We start from the raw sequence: 18,157 nt of genomic DNA on the forward strand, positions 1-18,157 counted from the left end.
GGCGAAGGAGGGGACTTAATACTGAGAGCCAGGGTGCTCATGGGAAAATAAACCATCCGCATATAAGAAATGAATGAGGTAATGTGGCAGGAGGTAATGGGCTTTCGCCACATGCCGGAACAGAGATGCTTATTACAGGGTGTGCTTAACCCTTGGCATGCTGATTTCCCTTTGTGGTTTCCAGGGCCCTCCGCCGTGTCCCTCTGTGCGAGCACATGTGTGGCTTTTCTTCAGGCAGGGAAGCAGGCGTGCGCAGAGGAGTGGAGACAAATGTGTGCTTAATAACACGGTATTAGCAGCAGCCTGTACATCAGAAAGCCTTGGCAGCTCCGAGGGGCTCGGGATCCCCGGGGCTGCAGGAAGCAGAACATGCCCTGATTGCTGGGTTATGGAGAAGCAGGGAGGCATTGCTGGGGAGTTGGGGGCTCTGTTGATTTCTCCACTGGGGACTGCTGAGGGGTGTTCTGGTTCCCTGGGAGAGAAGTTCATGATTCAATGTTACTTGGCTTCCTTAGTGGCCCCAGAAGATTCCCTGCCACTTTATGTAGCCAGTGCCTAGCTGTTCTCCCACTGCCTGGGATGTGGGGCTTTGCTGTGAGATGGAGGAAGAGGGGCAGACAGTGGTCCTCATTTATTACCTCCTTGTCAAGTAGTACAGAACCTGTGCTGGAGACGTAATAAAGGTGAGCATGCCAGGGGGAGACCCGGCCTCAGGTGGGATGACGGAAGGGAGTCCAGCCAGCCTAGGTGACGTGAAGGGAAGTGAACTGAATGGTGACCAGGTTCCATGAGCAAGGTGCTTTCCCTTTGTATTGGGTTCCCGTGACCTTTACGACCCATCTTTGTGTCCTGGTGGTGGCCAGCCCTGTGTCTTGCACATGGCAAGTATTTAGTAAACTGTGAGGACTTGGTTAATAGGGGCCCTCATCTAGCTCTGGTGATTACATGCTGTGTGGCCTTGAACAAGTCATTTACCCTCTCTGGGTGTTAATTTTCTCTTCTTATGGTGTGGGATAATACCACCTCATAGATTTATTATCAAGATTAACACACTCATACTAATGAAAGTGTGGGCAGGCTATAAAACATTACGCAAGCACCAAAGTATTACCATTATTTCTGCAGTTAGTGACAAAACAATGCCTCGTATCAAGGATCCAGCAAAGAACTTCACCCAAGAAATTAATGTTCTCAAGCTAGCAGCTTCACATGCTTTTACCCAAACAGTGCTGTTCTTGTCTGATGTTAAAGTGTGTCTCTTTGCTTTCAGTGGTGGTCACATCAGCAAGGACACCACCCTGGATGGATGTTTATATTGTTAGGCACCGGGTCAGTGGGAGCCTCGGAAACTCTCGCAGGGGACCGCAGTCACCTAAGAGTTGTGGTATGCCTCACACTCCTGTTCAGAGCTTTCACAGAATCACTGAATTTTGGAGTTAGGAGGACCTTAATCCATGCCCATCATTGTCCTTCGTTAGCTTGGAAAGTGCTTCTTGCTGAAGCACAGGCCTCACCTCTAGCAGCTTTTGGTCTTTCTCTGGAGCTCTTCTATAGAAGATGTTCCTCAGCCCAACCTCATCCTCTGAGATCTAGTTGCTGCCTCTGAGGTCATGTCACTAGGAACCCTGTCCTTAAGATGGTGCACGTTCTGGGGATTTTTGGATTGTCATTTAAGCTTTCAGAGATCCTCAGTATTTCCACAGGAGCAGAAGGACCTAGGTTGGTTGGCCCGGTCAACCGTGGTCTGGACTCTGCTCCAAGTCTGACGTTAGCATGTGGTGCCCACTGGTGAGGTGAGGGGACAGTCTTTCTCCCTGCGTCCTTTTCCCTATTCCTCTTTCTCACTCATGGGTCCAGACCTTCCAGGCAAGTTGGTTGCCTTGCTGTCCCCCCTGCTCCTCCTGGGATGCTTTCTTGTCTTCTCTGTATATCGAGTCTCTATCCATCCTTCAAACTTCGCTGCTTCTTATTTTTTTCCCAGTAATTACAACTTGCATTGAATCTTCTCTTCTCTTGATTCTTCAGATTTGTACTGCTGTATGTAACAACTGGCTATATACAGTTATTTGGTATTTCTCTGATTGTTTCACATGAGACTATCTTGCTAAGGGTATTAACATTTTCTCCAAAAAAGGATATATCCTGTATATACTTTTTCTTATAATTGGCCTCCCACTTCCTCTGCTTCAATGACTTGTCATCTACTTCATTATAATGCTTTTATAACATAGAGCTTTCTTTTGCTTTTTCTGGTTTTTCTCACTAGACTAGCTGTTCCTTATAGAAAGAAGGTATCTTTGGTTGTCCCAAGGCATCTAGTATATAGCCTCTCTTGTTATTTCCTCAACTTATTGACAGTTTTTAACAGAAGAGTTCTCTTCCTGCACTTGTCTAGTTTACACACTCAGACGTCCTTATATTCAGCCTTGAATGGAATGGGAATGAAATCCATGTATAAGAAAAATGGTACTAACCTGTGACAGGATCTTGTCTCTCACGAAATAATATTGTTGGCACATTTGAGTAAGAGAAGCTCTGAGGATGTGATGCATCTACAGAGTGTAGAATGATGCGTCACGCATAGCAGGCATCAGAACTTGTTAGTTATAGTAGTAGTAGCATTTGTGGTAATTGATAGTTGAGAAGTAGTAGAATGTAGCAGTAATACCTAATGCCCACTGATCTGCCTTTTTTGCTCTATTTGTGTTTTGGTCGAGTTCCACATATAATCAGATAATGGAGAGAATCTATAAGCTTGGGAACAGTAACACCAGACCCTCTAAATGAGAGTCTTCCCTGGGCTAGTGGGTTCCTTCTGCTCCTTACTTATTCTAAAGGCTGGCCCTACCATGGTGTCTTCCTGAGCACCTCTGCGGTCCCAGGATATTGTCTTGAAATATGTCCCGACAAAAAACCAACTCCTTTTGGTTTCAGGAAGGAAGGTGTATTTTAGGACCAGTGAGGTACAAATCCCTGGATTTGTTTAAAATTTATAAAAAGGACAATAATAAAGGAAGAGGAGGAGAGATCCAACTTGTGGCCTTTTCAGGAGACTCTTGCCTCTCTGCATTTTTAAAATTCCACTAGGATGCCCAGAATAGTAAGATTTGCAGACTACAGAGTTCAGGGAAAGGCAGGATGACGCAGAGCTTCCAGGACAATTCTTTTCCCTTGTGATTAGTTATTTTTTCTAAATCCCTTTCTTTTCTGTGTCAAAACACAGTGCCAATCTTTGAACTTCACCGACTATGATCTCAGAAATGTGTGTGCTGAGGCCCTTCCATCTTTGAAAAAGGGAATGATTGGGTTCAGGAGGGGCATTGCTGGTGTATTCAAGCAGGCAATGTCAGTTGTTCTCAAGCATAGCCTGGGGCTGTTTATGAAATGCAGCTTCACAGGCTTGGCCTCAGCAGGTTTTCTCTGTGGCCTGGAAATCTGCATTTCATGAACACCTTTGATGAATTCGATGCCTGTGTTACATACTTTACTCTTTGGGAAATACCTCTACCTCCACTCTCTTCCATTCCACTGGTGGTGAAGGTGCTCACTTCAACAGCACATAGAAAAATTGAGAAGGATACAGAGATGATTAGCATGGGCTTTGCAGGAAATGATGTGCACATTTGTAAAGCATTTTGTATTTTTTCACTGAGCTGTACACTTTGTGATTTGTGTACTTTTCTATATCTGTGTTACATACCAAAAAATTTTTAAAGCATCTGTTGTCCTTTTATTAATATCACTGTGATATGACCCAACCCAAGAACTTTTGACCTATATCAAGAACCTTTTTTTTTTTTTTTTTTTGCGGTACCCGGGCCTCTCACTGTTGTGGCCTCTCCCATTGCGGAGCACAGGCTCCAGACGCGCAGGCGCAGCGGCCATGGCTCACGGGCCCAGCCGCTCTGCGGCACGTGGGATCTTCCGGACCGGGGCACGAACCCGCGTCCCCTGCATCGGCAGGCGGACTCTCAACCACTGCGCCACCAGGGAAGCCCAAGAACCTATTTTGAAGAGAATACAAAACCTTTAGTATGGATCCATGGTTTTCCAGGAGGCCCGCTGCCATTTCAAGGGATATTAAGAGGCATGAGAGTCCACCTTTGTTAACAAGCGTAGTCTGTAGCAGTTCTGGGGTGGAGTGGGGAGTAAGAGGGGATACAGTGCTCTTTGAGCCTCCTGATATATGAGGCGCTTATGGTGATGATGGTTTTTTGGTGTCACCGTACGTACGTTAGAATGTTTGTTGTGCGAACTGAGTGAGGAGGATGTGTCAGAATGTGGCCCTGAGCACTCGTGGAGAACGAGGGGGAAAAGAGGACACCCTGAGCTCACCTTCATGAGCGTGAGGCTCAGGCTGTTCCCAGGGTCACTGAGATGAGTCGTATTTACTCAGTTTTATTTGCATGGCCCATTCTGATAGATTTGCTATATTTATGAATATAATTTTGCATTTACCCTCCCGCACCAGAACTTCCATATTTGAGTTGACTGTTCACTTTGAGTTGGCTGAGTTGTGTTTGAGTGTGCGTGTGCCCTCACAGGGCTATGCACAGGCATATATGTTCTATATCTGTCTCCATGTGCCTGGCCATCCTGTTCCCATGGGTCTCTTAGAGAGACTTTGTTCCAAAGTGCAGAGACTTCTTGTGCCAGTTCCATGGACCACCGGCCATATAATGTCTTTTGATGCTTAAAAACCTGGTGTTTGCAAGTACCTATTTATCCCTCTCTAACTGTTCCGCTGTGTTATTCTAAATGCGGGAAGGCAGGGGCACTTGAGAATGGTGGTGCAGAGTTGGAGAGAGAGGGGAGTGTTTTAGTCAAGCTGGGTCGTGTGTCATGGATTCCTGGGTACAGGTTCCTTTATCTGTTGTTAACTTATGGTGGTGGGGCTGGGAGAGGGAGAGGGGAAGAGACCCTCTGCCCCTTAACACCGCCCTCCCAAACGCACATAAATACACACGAACACACACACACTGACTCTTTGCTCATTATCACGAGCCTAAGCTCGTTTCATCTGAGATGACCTGTTAACCAAGAGCCCAAGCCTCCATGGGAGAGCTTGGGTGTCTGCCCCTGCTGGTCAGAGCCACTGTGGTCCTCACTGGCTGTTCATCAGAGTCTGGGAAGCTCTAGCCGCTTGTGCTGGATTCGGCTTTCTGTCTGAACCCAGCAGCACAGCTGCTCTCAGACCTGAGACATGTCTGGAAGGAAAAGGGTTGGTTCCCCCTCTCCCTTTTCCTAAACCTCTCCTCCACACACGTCCAATAGCCCTCCTGAGGACCCAGCCACCTTGTTACAATGGGCCTCTGGCGTTCAGAGCAACTTTCCTACAAATCTCTTTTTATTGGCATTTCCTCCAATTTACCCATCCCTAAATTGCATTTGAATCAGTGGGAGAGAAAGAGAGAGAAGAAGAGGGGAGGTTCCCCCCCTCCCCCCACTCTTGGAAAAGCAGCTCACACCGGCTTATTTGGTAAAATGCTGCAATAGATGCTTGTCAGAAATAATTTATCCTGTTAGCTGTAATCTGAAGGAAAACAGATACAAGTCCTATAGTTAAAAAAAAAAAAAGTAAAGTAGTCTTGCTTTCGCTGACAGTACAAAGGTGTCATATACAAGAAGGATTGACACAGACCAAGGGGTCTTGTGGGAAATATGATAATAACTATAAAGAAGACAGATTATTCCCCAGTTGCCAACATTCAAACCTTTTTACAGTCAGTTCAAACATATAAACTTTATTGCTCTAGCAGAAAGGGGAACAATTTCTAGTTGCACAGCTTTCCCAGGCTGGGTTTATACTGTCTGTGTTATTGCTCTATAGTGGCATTTTAAAGTTTATTGAACAAGACTTTTACAATTGAAGGAAGTATATAAAACTGTAAATTATTAGATTTTTCAGGATAAGTGCCCTTTCTAGTTGTGCTCAAGAATTCGGAGCTGCGAGAAACTGCTAGTTACAAGACTTATTAATATTAAAGACTGAGGGTACGCACATTTTATACCTTGACTGATCGCACAAATAATATTATTATATTACTGAACATCAGAGCTCTGATGCTATGGAATTGGATGGATACACACATGTAGGACTTTAAATGCCAGACGTGTCTATTTTTCACTGGCTAAAAAGTTAGGCTTTTGTTATATCTTACTTTATTTGATTTTAACACATCGGTTAGGATACTCTCCTTGTTCAGTGAAGGGTGTCTCAGGGTAAATGTTTTTTTTTCTGAGATCCTTGCTGATTTTCCAGCATTTCTCACAGTTTGACTGTAATGTAACTACAGGTGGTAGATTTAAGAGCACACTTTGTGGGGGGGGGGTAGGATGGGATGAACTGGGAGATTGGGGTTGACATATATACACTATTATGTATAAAACAGATAACTAATGAGAACCTGCTGTATAGCACAGGGAACTCTACCTAGTGCTCTGTGGTTACCTAAATGGGAAGGAAATCCAAAAAGAGGAGATATATGTATACATATGACTGATTCACTTCACTATACAGTAGAAACTAACACAACATTGTAAAGCAACTATACCCCAATTAAAATAAATAAGTAAATAAAAATAAAATTTAAAAAAGAACATATTTTAGGTGAAATAATATATTGTAGCATCTACAAAACGCAACTGTTCTTTTCATAATCAAAATACTATTTAAAAAAATTCTCTTTTGTGTTTTCCAGCTTCTCATTTTTCAAGTCTTTGAGGGACATGATGTGAGGAATTTTGAAATGTTTGTGATAATCCATATCCAGGTTTCCCAACCTCTGACCTTTTTAGTCCAGAAAATTCTATGTTGAGAGGGGCTATCCTGTGCACTGAAGATGTTTAGCTGCATCCCTGTTCACTACCATAGATGCCAGCAGCATCTCCATTCCTCCACTGTGACAACCATAAATGTCTCCAGACATTGCCAGATGTGCCCTGGGGGCGTACTCACCCCCTGTTGAGAAGCACGCTTTTATACGGTATTATGTCTTTGAAAAAAATAAATTTGACTCTAAATAAAAAATATGGGCTATGTCTGGTAATGAAAAAAAAAAAACCTATAGTTACCAAACATGATGAATGATAGGATTATTTACTTCCAGAAATATCTGACTGTGGACTTCTCTTAAATAAGGTACTCTCCAAAGAACGTAACAGAACTCAAAAACCGTGCATATGATTTCTCAGAACTACATTGCTCTATAACAGGAAATGTCCTGTTTGCCCGCCTGTGTCGGAGGGTGTGTGTTTATAGGTATATCTACTTATGAAACTGGATTGCATATTCTTTTTGTGTTATCTGTGATTCACCGCTATGTGTTTGCCTCTTTGATTTTTCGTATGCATATGCAGAAACATATGCATATATATACATATATATGTTTATATTATGTGACTACACAGGGAAGGATTTGAGAAGTACAGAGACAGACAATTTTGATTATAATTTTCTCACTTGACAGCTTTAATTTTGAGGTACCATCAACTTGCCTTTAATTATCAATTTGTGTTCTAGCATTTTTTTAACCTCTTCAGAAGGTTTTATTAGTGGATACATTAAAAACATTCCAAGAGGTTGTTTATAGCACCTGTTCACCTTCATGCTACCTAATGTTATGCAAGTTGTCTGTGTGTGAATGGCACTTTGATCTGGGGTTTTGTGTTAATTTGCCTAATGGCCACAGCATTTACAGAAATAATTAAGATAATATGTTTTCAAAAGAGATTAAATTTTAAAGGCGTTTAGTTTTTGATTGCCTGAGTTTTGGAGTTCTACATTTTTTTTTTTTTTTTTTTTTTTTTTTTTTTTGCTGTACGCGGGCCTCTCAGTGTTGTGGCCTCTCCCATTGCGGAGCACAGGCTCCGGACATGCAGGCTCAGCGGCCATGGCTCACGGGCCCAGCCGCTCCACGGCATGTGGGATCTTCCCGGACCGGGGGCACGAACCCGTGTCCCCTTCATCGGCAGGCGGACTCTCAACCACTGCGCCACCAGGGAAGCCCCTTTCCTTCTTTTTAAAAATTCTATACACTTGTGACTTACTAAGCGGTATCTTGAAAGTGTCTTGAATCTGTTGTTCTTTTCTCTCCCTCTGGCCTCCGATGGCTGGGTAATGTTAGCCATATGACAATGTGTCTTTTCTTCTTTTCTCGCCATCTCTGTAGGTGCATCAGGGTTGTTTTTTTGTGAAGATGTGTGACATCCTTAAGAAGTATGGTGTAACTCAGTTTATTCCCTAAATGTGTTTCTGAGAAGCTAGGTATAAATTGCATGAATGGAAAGTAAATCATATTAGAAATCTGCTTGTGCTTCTGGCTAAGACACCTATGATGATTCTCATAATAAACCAAAAGATCTGTTCACAAGCACCCCTTTAGTTACATCTGGCTTCCTTGAATCATAATACACCTTGCTTGAATGTTTAGACTACCTATGTCCATGCCAGTGTGGTGTTTGTTGTGAAACACACACACGTAATATACCTGCCTTTAAACTTGACCATCAGAGAATGTGTTGGCCCCTATCTGAGGGACTGCCACCCCTACAAATGATAGCCTCAATGCTTTTCAAGGTTAGATAATACATACAGTCGAGGTTAGGTAATAAATACGGTCTTATTATGATTTAAATCATAAAAAGAACCTGAAAGATGTGAACACACTGAGTCAGGCATCCGCAACCCACCCCTCCAAAGCATTTAGGGTGAAGAGGGAAAATCTTCATCAAGTCTTGTTACCCTTTTGGATTTCTAAATCCTACTTCCAGGTACCACAGAGGAGGCGGCAGCAATGCCATCTTAGAAAAACCCTCAACCAAACAAAAGAAGCCAGCAAAAGAAACTAAAGAACCCTAACCCCAGTCACAGCTAAATTCCCAGGACGACTTAGGTCCTATACTTGTCCTGAGTTCCTAGACTTTCTCGGCAAGTTTGCCATCTTCAGGGGCGAGTTGAAAGGGACTGTGAACTCTTCAGAGGCTGAAAGGGAACCAGCAGGAGCAACATGAAACAGCAAATGTCAGGGAAGTCAGGAAGCCCTGAATCTTTTATGAGACCTTGGATATTCTGATCACAGCTCCACTGACACCGAGATTGGAATACAGATTACAAGAGGGAGTGTCCGTGACATGAAGCCCAGGCTTAAATCTTCCCAAGGTTTTAACGTGGCTTACCATATGAATATTTTGTTATTTTATGTGGCAGTGTTCCCACAGGAGGCCAGGAAAGAGAGCGCTGACTGAGCCAGGGGTAGGACAGGTCTAGAGGTGGGAGGGAGGAGAACAGGATTGTGGCTAACGCCATTGCGGGCTGTGTGTGTGTGTGTGTGTGTGAGTGAGAGAGAGAGAGAGAGAGGGAGGGAGGGAGGGAAGGACAGAGAAAGGGAGAGAGAGAAATAGAGAGAGAGAACAAATCCCCGCCTCATATAAGACACTGATACTGAAACCACTAGGGCTGTTTATGAATTCATGAAAGCTTCACAATGAAACGAAGGAAAGAAAAGAGGAAGAGACCCCCCCGTGATGAAATGAATTTTATGCTCAAGAGCTTATCTTGGGAACACAAATAGGTTTAAGAGTCTCCAAACTAAGATGCCCTTTTTGGAAAAAGGGGAAGAAAAAAACCCAACGGCTTTGGAGCCTGGAAGCACAGTGAAAGGATGTGGAAATGAGAAGCTGCTGCTCCCATGGGGGGAGCCACGTGTCCTGCTGCAGTGACGTTGTGGGCCGGAGGGAGGTCGTCTGGGTGTTCGCCCTTAAGCTGGTTTAATTTCCAGCAGGGATCCCGGTGAGGACTGCGGGCCAAGCAGACGCTCTGCATTGTCTTGATGGCGGGCTGGGGGTGGGGGGTGGATCATGGCAGGCAGGGGCTGGCAGAGCCCCAGAGAGACACAGGCGCCATGGGGCATGTAGTGAGGTCCGTGGAGTGCTAGACTTCGAACTGCTTTGCCAGAACAAAACTTGGCAGCAGATTTGAGAGTCTGGATTTTGCTTTTCCGCACATGTCCCACATCTGGTAGGTCGTGCTGTCTCATAGCCAATCTGCGAGTCAGTTAGGTGAGGTGGAGTGACCCCAGCCTAAGGCAGGCCACAGAGGCCGAAGCTGAGTGACTAAGTGACCGTTGGAGCCCCAGCACAATGGAGATCCAAACCGGGGGTCCTTGATGCAGCCCTTTCTTTGATCAGAGCGCGTCGACTACTATAGCAGCTCTGGAAGGGGTGGATGGGGATGAATAAGGGGTAGTTATTCACAAGCAGGAAGTATTTATGTGTCAGGTGACTTCTATGTGTCAGGCACTGGGCTAAGTGCTTTTAACACATTTCATCTTCGCAATACATCTATGGCACAGGTACTCTGATTATTCCCATTTCAGAGATGGAGAAACTGAGGCTAAGCCAGAGTTAGAAGTGTGGTAGAGGCAGATGTTGGAATCTAGGCTATCTCCAAAGTACTTGGCCTTGAACACCCACTGGGCAGGTTTGGGCTGAATCTGTTCCTTCATTTCAGGCAGCATTTACTGGATGCTTACTCTATGCTGGGTTCCATGCTAGGGGCTAGGGGTCAAGACAGGAAGAAGACAGCGCCCTGGTCCTTCAGGTTGTCACAGTTATGGGGACATCCAAGCACATCAGCAATGGCAGTGGTGTCATAGATGCTCTGAGACGGTTGGACACAGTCCTCATGGGGCCCAGCAGCCCATAGTGCAGCACTGCAGTGGGGACAGGATGGCTGCAGCCCACCAACTTCTTGTTGACAAATGATCACATTTGTCAACATCGACTACCCAGAAGGCTCTACCTGAGAGAGCTGGCCTTCTTTCTATGACAGTGGAAGCTTCTCAAAAGAAGAGGGCTATGGACAAAAATGAGAAGCAGACCCTCTAGAAAAATAGGCCCAGCTGCTTGTCTCAGGAAATCCTCTAGTCTTGTGAGCCCGAAAGTGTGGAAGAACAAAGCTGGGTCCATTGAAACAGAAAGAATAAGAAAACAAAAAATAGCAAAGGGGAGGGAAAAAAACACTTTAAGTTGAATAAACTACCGCTGAGCCGATTCAGGAGTTCAGAGGGGGATTCTCATGTTTCTAGGATATTTCCAGTTTCTGATGGCAATTAGGGAAAGACCGCTGTAACCTTGAAACTTGGTCTGGAGGGACTGAGCTTAAGACCACCAAGACATTGCACACAGACCACCCACTGCAGACTTTCTTGCAGAGATCTGCTGGCCAGTCTTTTGATAATTCTGCAAGGCAACCTAAGCCATATTTTGTTGGGAGAGTGGGAGAGCGAAGGCAGGTGTTGAAAAGCCATGAAAAAAAAAGAAAACAAAAATATGCCTGAGGCTCGTTCAGCTGGCAGCAGAATTCCCCTCCTCTTTTCTTTTTGATTTTGATATTATTACAGGAACATTACCACGGACTCAGTTTTCACTTGACAGTGAAATACCAGAAGTCAGCTTGGGGCCAGAGTGCTTTGTTGGTCCTGGGGGGTGGGCTTCCCCTGAGCCCCTGTAAATCTGAGAGAGGATTGCACGAGGATGGAGTGGTGGTGGAGCTAGTCGTGGGCCTCCAGAGGCCCCTGGGAAAGGATGCTTCCTGGATGTGAGCTGCTCAGGACCAGGAGATGCTGGAGTTGTAGAGATGCAGCCAGGAAGGCGGGTCACTTGGGTGTGAATCGTAGAATTGTTTTGAGGGTCAAATCAGCAAATGTATGTAGAACGCGTCCACCAGTGCTTGGCACGTACACCCGTGCTCAGTAATATCAGCTATTGTTACCGTGTCTTCCTGGGCAAAGCAATATCCTTTCTCTGCAGAATTGGAAACTGATGTCAAGAAAAGAAGGACGACATTGTGGTTGGAGGGAATTTCTTTTTGGTTCAGTTATCTTTTTTTCCTTTTTCTCCTTTCGGTTCTCTCTTTTCCTCTCTATTCGAAGGCCACCAGAAGTTGAATTTAAACTGGGGGACTCCTCCAGTGCTGTTGAATTTGTTGAGTTGTGTGCATGGGCAGTGGAAGGTGCTGGTTTTCTATGGTAAAAGGGAAAGGCCACTTGAGGGTTTACAGAGGAAACAGAAGAGGGCCAGGAAAGGAAGACCACGTTGAGGGTGTTTAATTGTTTGAAATATTGACACATGTGGATGCCTAACAGAAGAGTGAAGAGTGGCAGCTGAGTCCAAGGTGGGGACAGCCGTGCTTATCTTCCTCGGATTCGGAATCCACCTGTTCTTGTTGACCCCATCTGGCCAGCCAGGTGTGAGCCCAAGTAAGGCAGCAAACAGCAACGGCAAGAACAACAGGACAGGTGCCACCGAATGAGTCTGCTGCAGGATGCTAGAGACACGCTCATCTCGCTCTACCCTCTTGCTATCGGCTCTTTCTCCCTCTTCCTTCCACTCTGTTTCTAGTGACACATGAGGGGGAAGATTGCATCACCCTGTGAAAGAACGGGGAGGTGGTGGTGTTGGCCACGGGCTAGCAGCAGTGACCCAGGGCTGAGCTGTCAGCAACCGCGATGTCTGCTGACCTGGAACATAGATGAACCCTTTCACCGAAACTTTTATCATCCCAGTTTTCTCTTTTGGGGATACCCCCCTGCCTACCCTCCAGTGCTACAGATGGTTGAATTTCTGCGACAAGCCTGAGGAACAAGTCGGTCCCAAAAGAGGAGGGGGAGAAAGCAGATTGGGGAAATTGCTTTCAGGACACAGAATCCCTACAAACCTGGGCTTCTCCCACACACACGCGTAATCTTGGTTGATGTCTATGTCTACCTGTGAAAAGTTGAAGGAAATAATATACACGCTCTGTTAGAAACATTCAGCCACCACGTATGGAGGGCTGGCTCTCTGCTGGGCACTAGGATGTGGCATTCCTAGGCTGGGTTGGGGGGTGGGTCTCTGAACAAGAAGCCTGGCTGTGGGGCAGGAGATCAGGGTACGGCGAGAGGATGGGTTATTGAAATTGAACTGGGGGCTGAAGGGTAGAAAGAACTGTATCGGTCACCACCACCATCACCGGCCCCCGCTTTCTACTTTGCTGTTTTTTCTTGTTGTTTTCGCCTGTAAGAGAATCAGAAGGGTCCCATCTGCCTTCTAGGGAAGGGTCATGCTTGGTAACTGGTAACATCTGGGGCAGGGTCTAGTTCATTATGCCACCCAGAATATCAAAGCCGTTTAGGCACTGGAAACCAGGGAAGGAAGAAGGGATTATAAAAAAAAAAAAAAAACAAAAAAAAAACCTTGCTGCCAATCGGGTAGCTCTCTGTCTGCCGTCTGCAGGCTGCCGCTACCCACTCGTTACAATTAAAATGAAGTGTCCGTCAGCGGCTATCTTCTCTGTGTGGCCCATATGTTTCTGAGCTGATACTGTCCGGATTATTCTGTTCGGGAAAACGATAACGGCTGTTATAACCTTGGCAAAGACTGAGGCCTAATCAGGCTGGAGCACATTTTCACCGACTGGCTGATAACAGGCTGTTAGCAGTCTTCTCGCTGGGGAGAGATAGGCCCAAAATAAGCAGATCTGTGAGCACAGGAGCCCAGTCGAGTGGTACACACTCTGGCCCCGGCTTTATTTTTAGATTCCCTTTTCCCGGTTGGTATCAGAATGCACAGAGGAAGGAGGGGGGTGGGTGCCCCCATGGGGTCAGAGGGAGGCAGTGGGGGAACTTTAATCAGCATGGGAGGCAGAGGGTGAGCCCGGCTCTCTGTGCTCTGGGCTCCCTCAAATGAGGGAAACACGTGCAGGTCTTAGGAGACAAAGGAAGGGATTGGGGCTGAGTTTCCTGGCCTGGTGTGTGGGCCCCGAGGCCTGTTCAGCTCAGTGTCTCCCAGCTGCTGGAGTCTCCGTCTGGGCCAGTAGGCATGGGTGCTGGGTGCTTTCCACGTTCTCTCCTGCTGTAGGGACCGACCTTGACTATCGGACTTAAGCCACATCGTGGGCCTCTTGAGGGCGTCCCTCCAGAGTCACTTTCCCTGCCCAGCTCATCCTCACGCAGGTGTGGAGAGCAGAACAGTGGGTTAGAGTTAAAGGGACGCGGGTGCGGAGAGGACCCACGGAAAGGTCCATGGGTGCGGAGATTGAGACATCGACTGACTGAGGCTCAGGGAGGTGTGTAAACTGAGGCCCCACGGAACCATGGATTAATAACTGATACTCAGCCCCCAGGGGGGAGCTGGAAGTTTTCAAAGAGGTCCAGATTTCTGCCTCTCGCTAAAGCCTTCAAGGAAAGGCCCTTTGAACTTGTCCCTATAAAAACCAAATCGACAGCTAGCTTTCGCTTCTAGACCTCATTCTCCAAAAGGACAAGTTACCTCTGGCCTTCCTTGACATGCATGTGGTTCTAGAACAGTTAGGAATTTGAGATGCAAAGGTATGTATATGATGTCAAGCATGTGATGAAAATAAAAAGTAGGAGGGAAGATACAATCGTGATAGGCAGCAAATGTCCTAAGAAGAAGGAAGTGTGAAGGTATTGTTTGCATTAGACAGTGGAAGTCTTGTATTTTGTCTGTTTATTCTGCATAAAGCTTTTTATCCTAAAGCGCATTGGGTGTTTTACTGTCTACTCTGCTTGTCTGTCTGTCTCCATCACTTGCCTCCTCTTCCTGTCCTCTCTTGCTCTCTGAGCAGCTGCCTGATTCCTGACTCACTTTTGTCTGCCTAAGACTGAAAGGGTAGAATCAGGTGGTGGGAAAGCGGGACAAGGAGACCCATGCACGGGGGAGGGGAGGCGTTCACAGGGCACACAGATTGAAGTAGGCACAGAAGCAGCAGAGAGCATTATTACCATTATCATGCTAATCTGTTTTACAAGGCCCCCTTTATTCGTTAATCTTTGAATAGCAGAACCATGCATGCAGCCTGAAATAAGAACCACCTGTGCCTCTAGGAACAAAAAAACAAGAGTGTTAAGGACAAATGGAAGCAGGAAGGAAAAAATTAAATATAAGCAAAGGCCTTAAACCTAATCTTTCTCTCATTTAGATCTCACACGTATGATTTTCTAGCTCACATACTGCAAAAGTGGCCAGCTGATTGCAATTTAGGACACACCCCCCCAAGTTCTGAGAAAAATCTGAAATGTAATAAAAGTATTAAATGGTCTGTCTTTAAAAATCCAAACAGAGGTTTTTCTACACTAATTTTTATTCTTCTTTTCTGGAAGTTAGTACCCACACGTGGAATAGAAATGAGTTAACGCTTGAGATTCACTGGGTAACCGATAATCTTTTACATTATCTTCACCAAATTCATAGTAATATAGTATAGAAAGCTAATACTGAAAGGGACCTTGCATGTGATCTCGTTCAATCCTCTGTCTATTAAACCTTTAAATTAAGAGTTCTTTACACATAGTCCAAACCTGCATTTGTCACATCACACACAGACTGGTTACATTATCTTTGGAGCAGTTATTCTTAAACGGAGCAACATAGCTCTTGCAAACACTTAGTACCCTGTGTTATAACAATTAACAGGGACTGAAGGGAGATGTAGGGGAGGGCTTCAGCTTTCTTTGCCATTGTTGCTAAGATGGCAGAGATACCAGCTAGAAGTCCGTGGAAGACATATCCCACCTAGAACTAAGCATGTTCTAAGAAGAGATACAACAATGACAACGGAATGGAATGGCTTCCATATTCCTTTAGGTAGGACTAGAAGTTAGCTAAATAATAATTCTTATTAAAAGATATTCCCTTGGGCTTCCCTGGTGGCACAGTGGTCGAGAGTCCGCCTGCCGATGCAGGGGACACGGGTTCGTGCCCGGGTCCGGGAAGATCCCACATGCCGCGGAGGCGCTGGGCCCGTGAGCCATGGCCACTGAACCTGCGCGTCCGGAGCCTGTGTTCCGCAACGGTAGAGGTCACAACAGCGAGAGGCCCGCGTACCGCAAAAAAAAGATATTCCCTTTGTCGAAAGGTTTAGTTCTTCAGTTCTAACCACCAAACCTTATTGGTCACTAGTTGTAGAGTCCTAGAATCTCAGAGCTGTAGGGACCCCCTCTAAAGACCTGCTCCTTATTTTTCAGAGGAGATTGGAGCACCAAAGAAGGGACTGGACCGGGGCTAGAACTAGGACGTCCTACCTTCCAGCTCAGTGTTTTCCATCTATATGATGACTTTATGATTTAGTTATAGATGAAGCATTTAAAATAAATCCCATAACTGTCCATGCCACTGTTTACTCATCTGTAAAATGAGCATTGTAATTTCCCAATTGATTTTTAAGTTCCTCCAGAGCTGGGACTCTGCCATCCATCTCAGTATTTCCCAAGGCACCAAGCTCTTCCGGTGCTTCGCACATGTTGACTATTGAATAATTGACTGAATGAATGAATACGACTTTTAATTGGACTTCTCAAGCGATGATTCTTTCATTAAATGATTTTTCTCAGTTGTGTGCCCATTCTTAGCCATTCATTTCTTAAATCTCTTTCAGGAAAAGCAGTGAAAAATGATGATGTCGTCTTTGGTGGTTCTAATGGAGAACCTTTCAGTGCCGCAGAGACCTGATTACAATCATGGAAGTGTTGTTGTGGTTGTTTGTTTTCTTTGCAATTAGTTGTTCACGGAGCCTTCGGAAGGCTTAGTGATCTGAGGGTCCTTTGACTTCGAGGTTCTCAGCAGCAGGGTCAGTCCATTCTTAGTAACCCAAGAACCCTCTCCAGCAGATTGCTGTGGGATCTTTTCATTTTTCCTGAAGAGAGAAGGGGAACTTACAGGGGACTATGGATGGGGGACTTGATCTAACTTGTTTCCTGCTATATTCTAGTGCCTAAATAATACCTGGATCATAGTAGGACTCAGTAAGTGGATGAGTTCAATGTACACAGGTCCGCTTTTGCTTCTCTAGCCCGTGCCTTCGTTGTGGAAGCTGGACTGGGGGACTGTTGTTAGTTTTCTTTCTCGGTCTGTGAATTATCTGAGTCTGTTCCTCTGACTCAGAAACCCTGGCCAGGATAAAGTCTTCCCCTGAAAGCATAAATTCTGTCAGTCCATTAATAATCTGTATCTTTGGACCTATAACTCACACTGCCGGGGCCCTTTGATTCCAACCTCTTCTCATCACCACCCATGAGATGACCTCCCACAAAGGCTGGTTGCCCTCTTAGGCTTCTGAGAGCAGCCATTCAGAGAGGTCAGAATCTGAGGCAGAGAGATTATTTGGGGGTAGGGGGTTGTAACAAAATTGTTGCTGTTTTATTGGTTCTAACTTGCTTCTCAGAGGCTCGTGGCTGGCATATTTGGGTCATTAAATATAAGGCGTTCTGCTTATGAATTATGCCAGCAAGATGTTTTCAGATCATAGGAACATGGTGTGCGTGGTGGCTGCCAAGTAGCGTTTTTATGTGTGTGACTGAACGCACTACCCGCGGATCTATATGTAAGGCAGTGGGGCTCTGTACTCATGTAGCATCATTCATCACGGGCCCTCAGAACCTTTCCTAAACATGCAGTCACTTAAGACTCCTGTGAGTTAAATAAATAATAAGATCCTCAGCCCCTTGAACAGAATATGAAACCTAAATATTGACAAAATTAGGCAATTTAGCCCGAGGCAGTATGTGCAAGAAAGCAGGGCCTAGTGAGCCAAACCTAAGCTCCGGCAGCGAGAATCTTACCTGTAAACATTTGTATGAAGGCAGGTTGCAGTGCGGCTTTGAGAGGAGGCTTTCAGTCAGTTTTCAGGCTTTTATTCAACAGCTGGTATGTGCCTGGTACTGAGTTAGAAACTATCAAAGGGGGGAAAAAAAGGCAAAACATACACGATTGCTTTCTCACAAGACCTAAAAAGCAGTCGTCTCAATTTGTTGAGCTCACTCCGGCTATGACCGTTCGCTATGGAACATAATTAAAATAGTGAATCCTATAATACAGACAATATTCCGTCTTGGAGGCAGAGAGCAGTTTCGTTCCAGGGTAGTGGTGGTGGGAAAGTGATGGCAATGGAGAGGAGTTGGGACAATGAGTTGAGAAATAGGTAGGTTTGGAGTCGGCAGAAGGCAGATGAATGGACATCACATTTGAAAAGAACCAAATAAACAAAGGCCAAAAGATCAGAAAGAGGATTGTACTTTCCTAGCAATTCTCACTCTATCTGTTCTCCTATTGGTAAAAATGAAGGAAATGATATTGGCTAGTAGCATGCCACCACAGG

General features: G+C 45.4%; 1 protein-coding gene and 1 non-coding gene across 6 annotated transcripts in view; both read left to right on the top strand.

Moving 5' to 3' along the window:
• PBX1 (PBX homeobox 1) overlaps positions 1–18,157 on the top strand; it is a 316,529-nt gene that overhangs the window by 133,091 nt on the left and 165,281 nt on the right. The window lies entirely within an intron of this gene.
• LOC116745333 lies at positions 3,543–3,645 on the top strand. Its single transcript, XR_004347390.1, has one exon. It is a non-coding gene; the product is annotated as a U6 spliceosomal RNA (small nuclear RNA).

This window comes from Phocoena sinus, chromosome 1, assembly GCF_008692025.1.
Source record: "Phocoena sinus isolate mPhoSin1 chromosome 1, mPhoSin1.pri, whole genome shotgun sequence".
Classification (NCBI taxonomy): Eukaryota; Metazoa; Chordata; class Mammalia; order Artiodactyla; family Phocoenidae; genus Phocoena; species Phocoena sinus.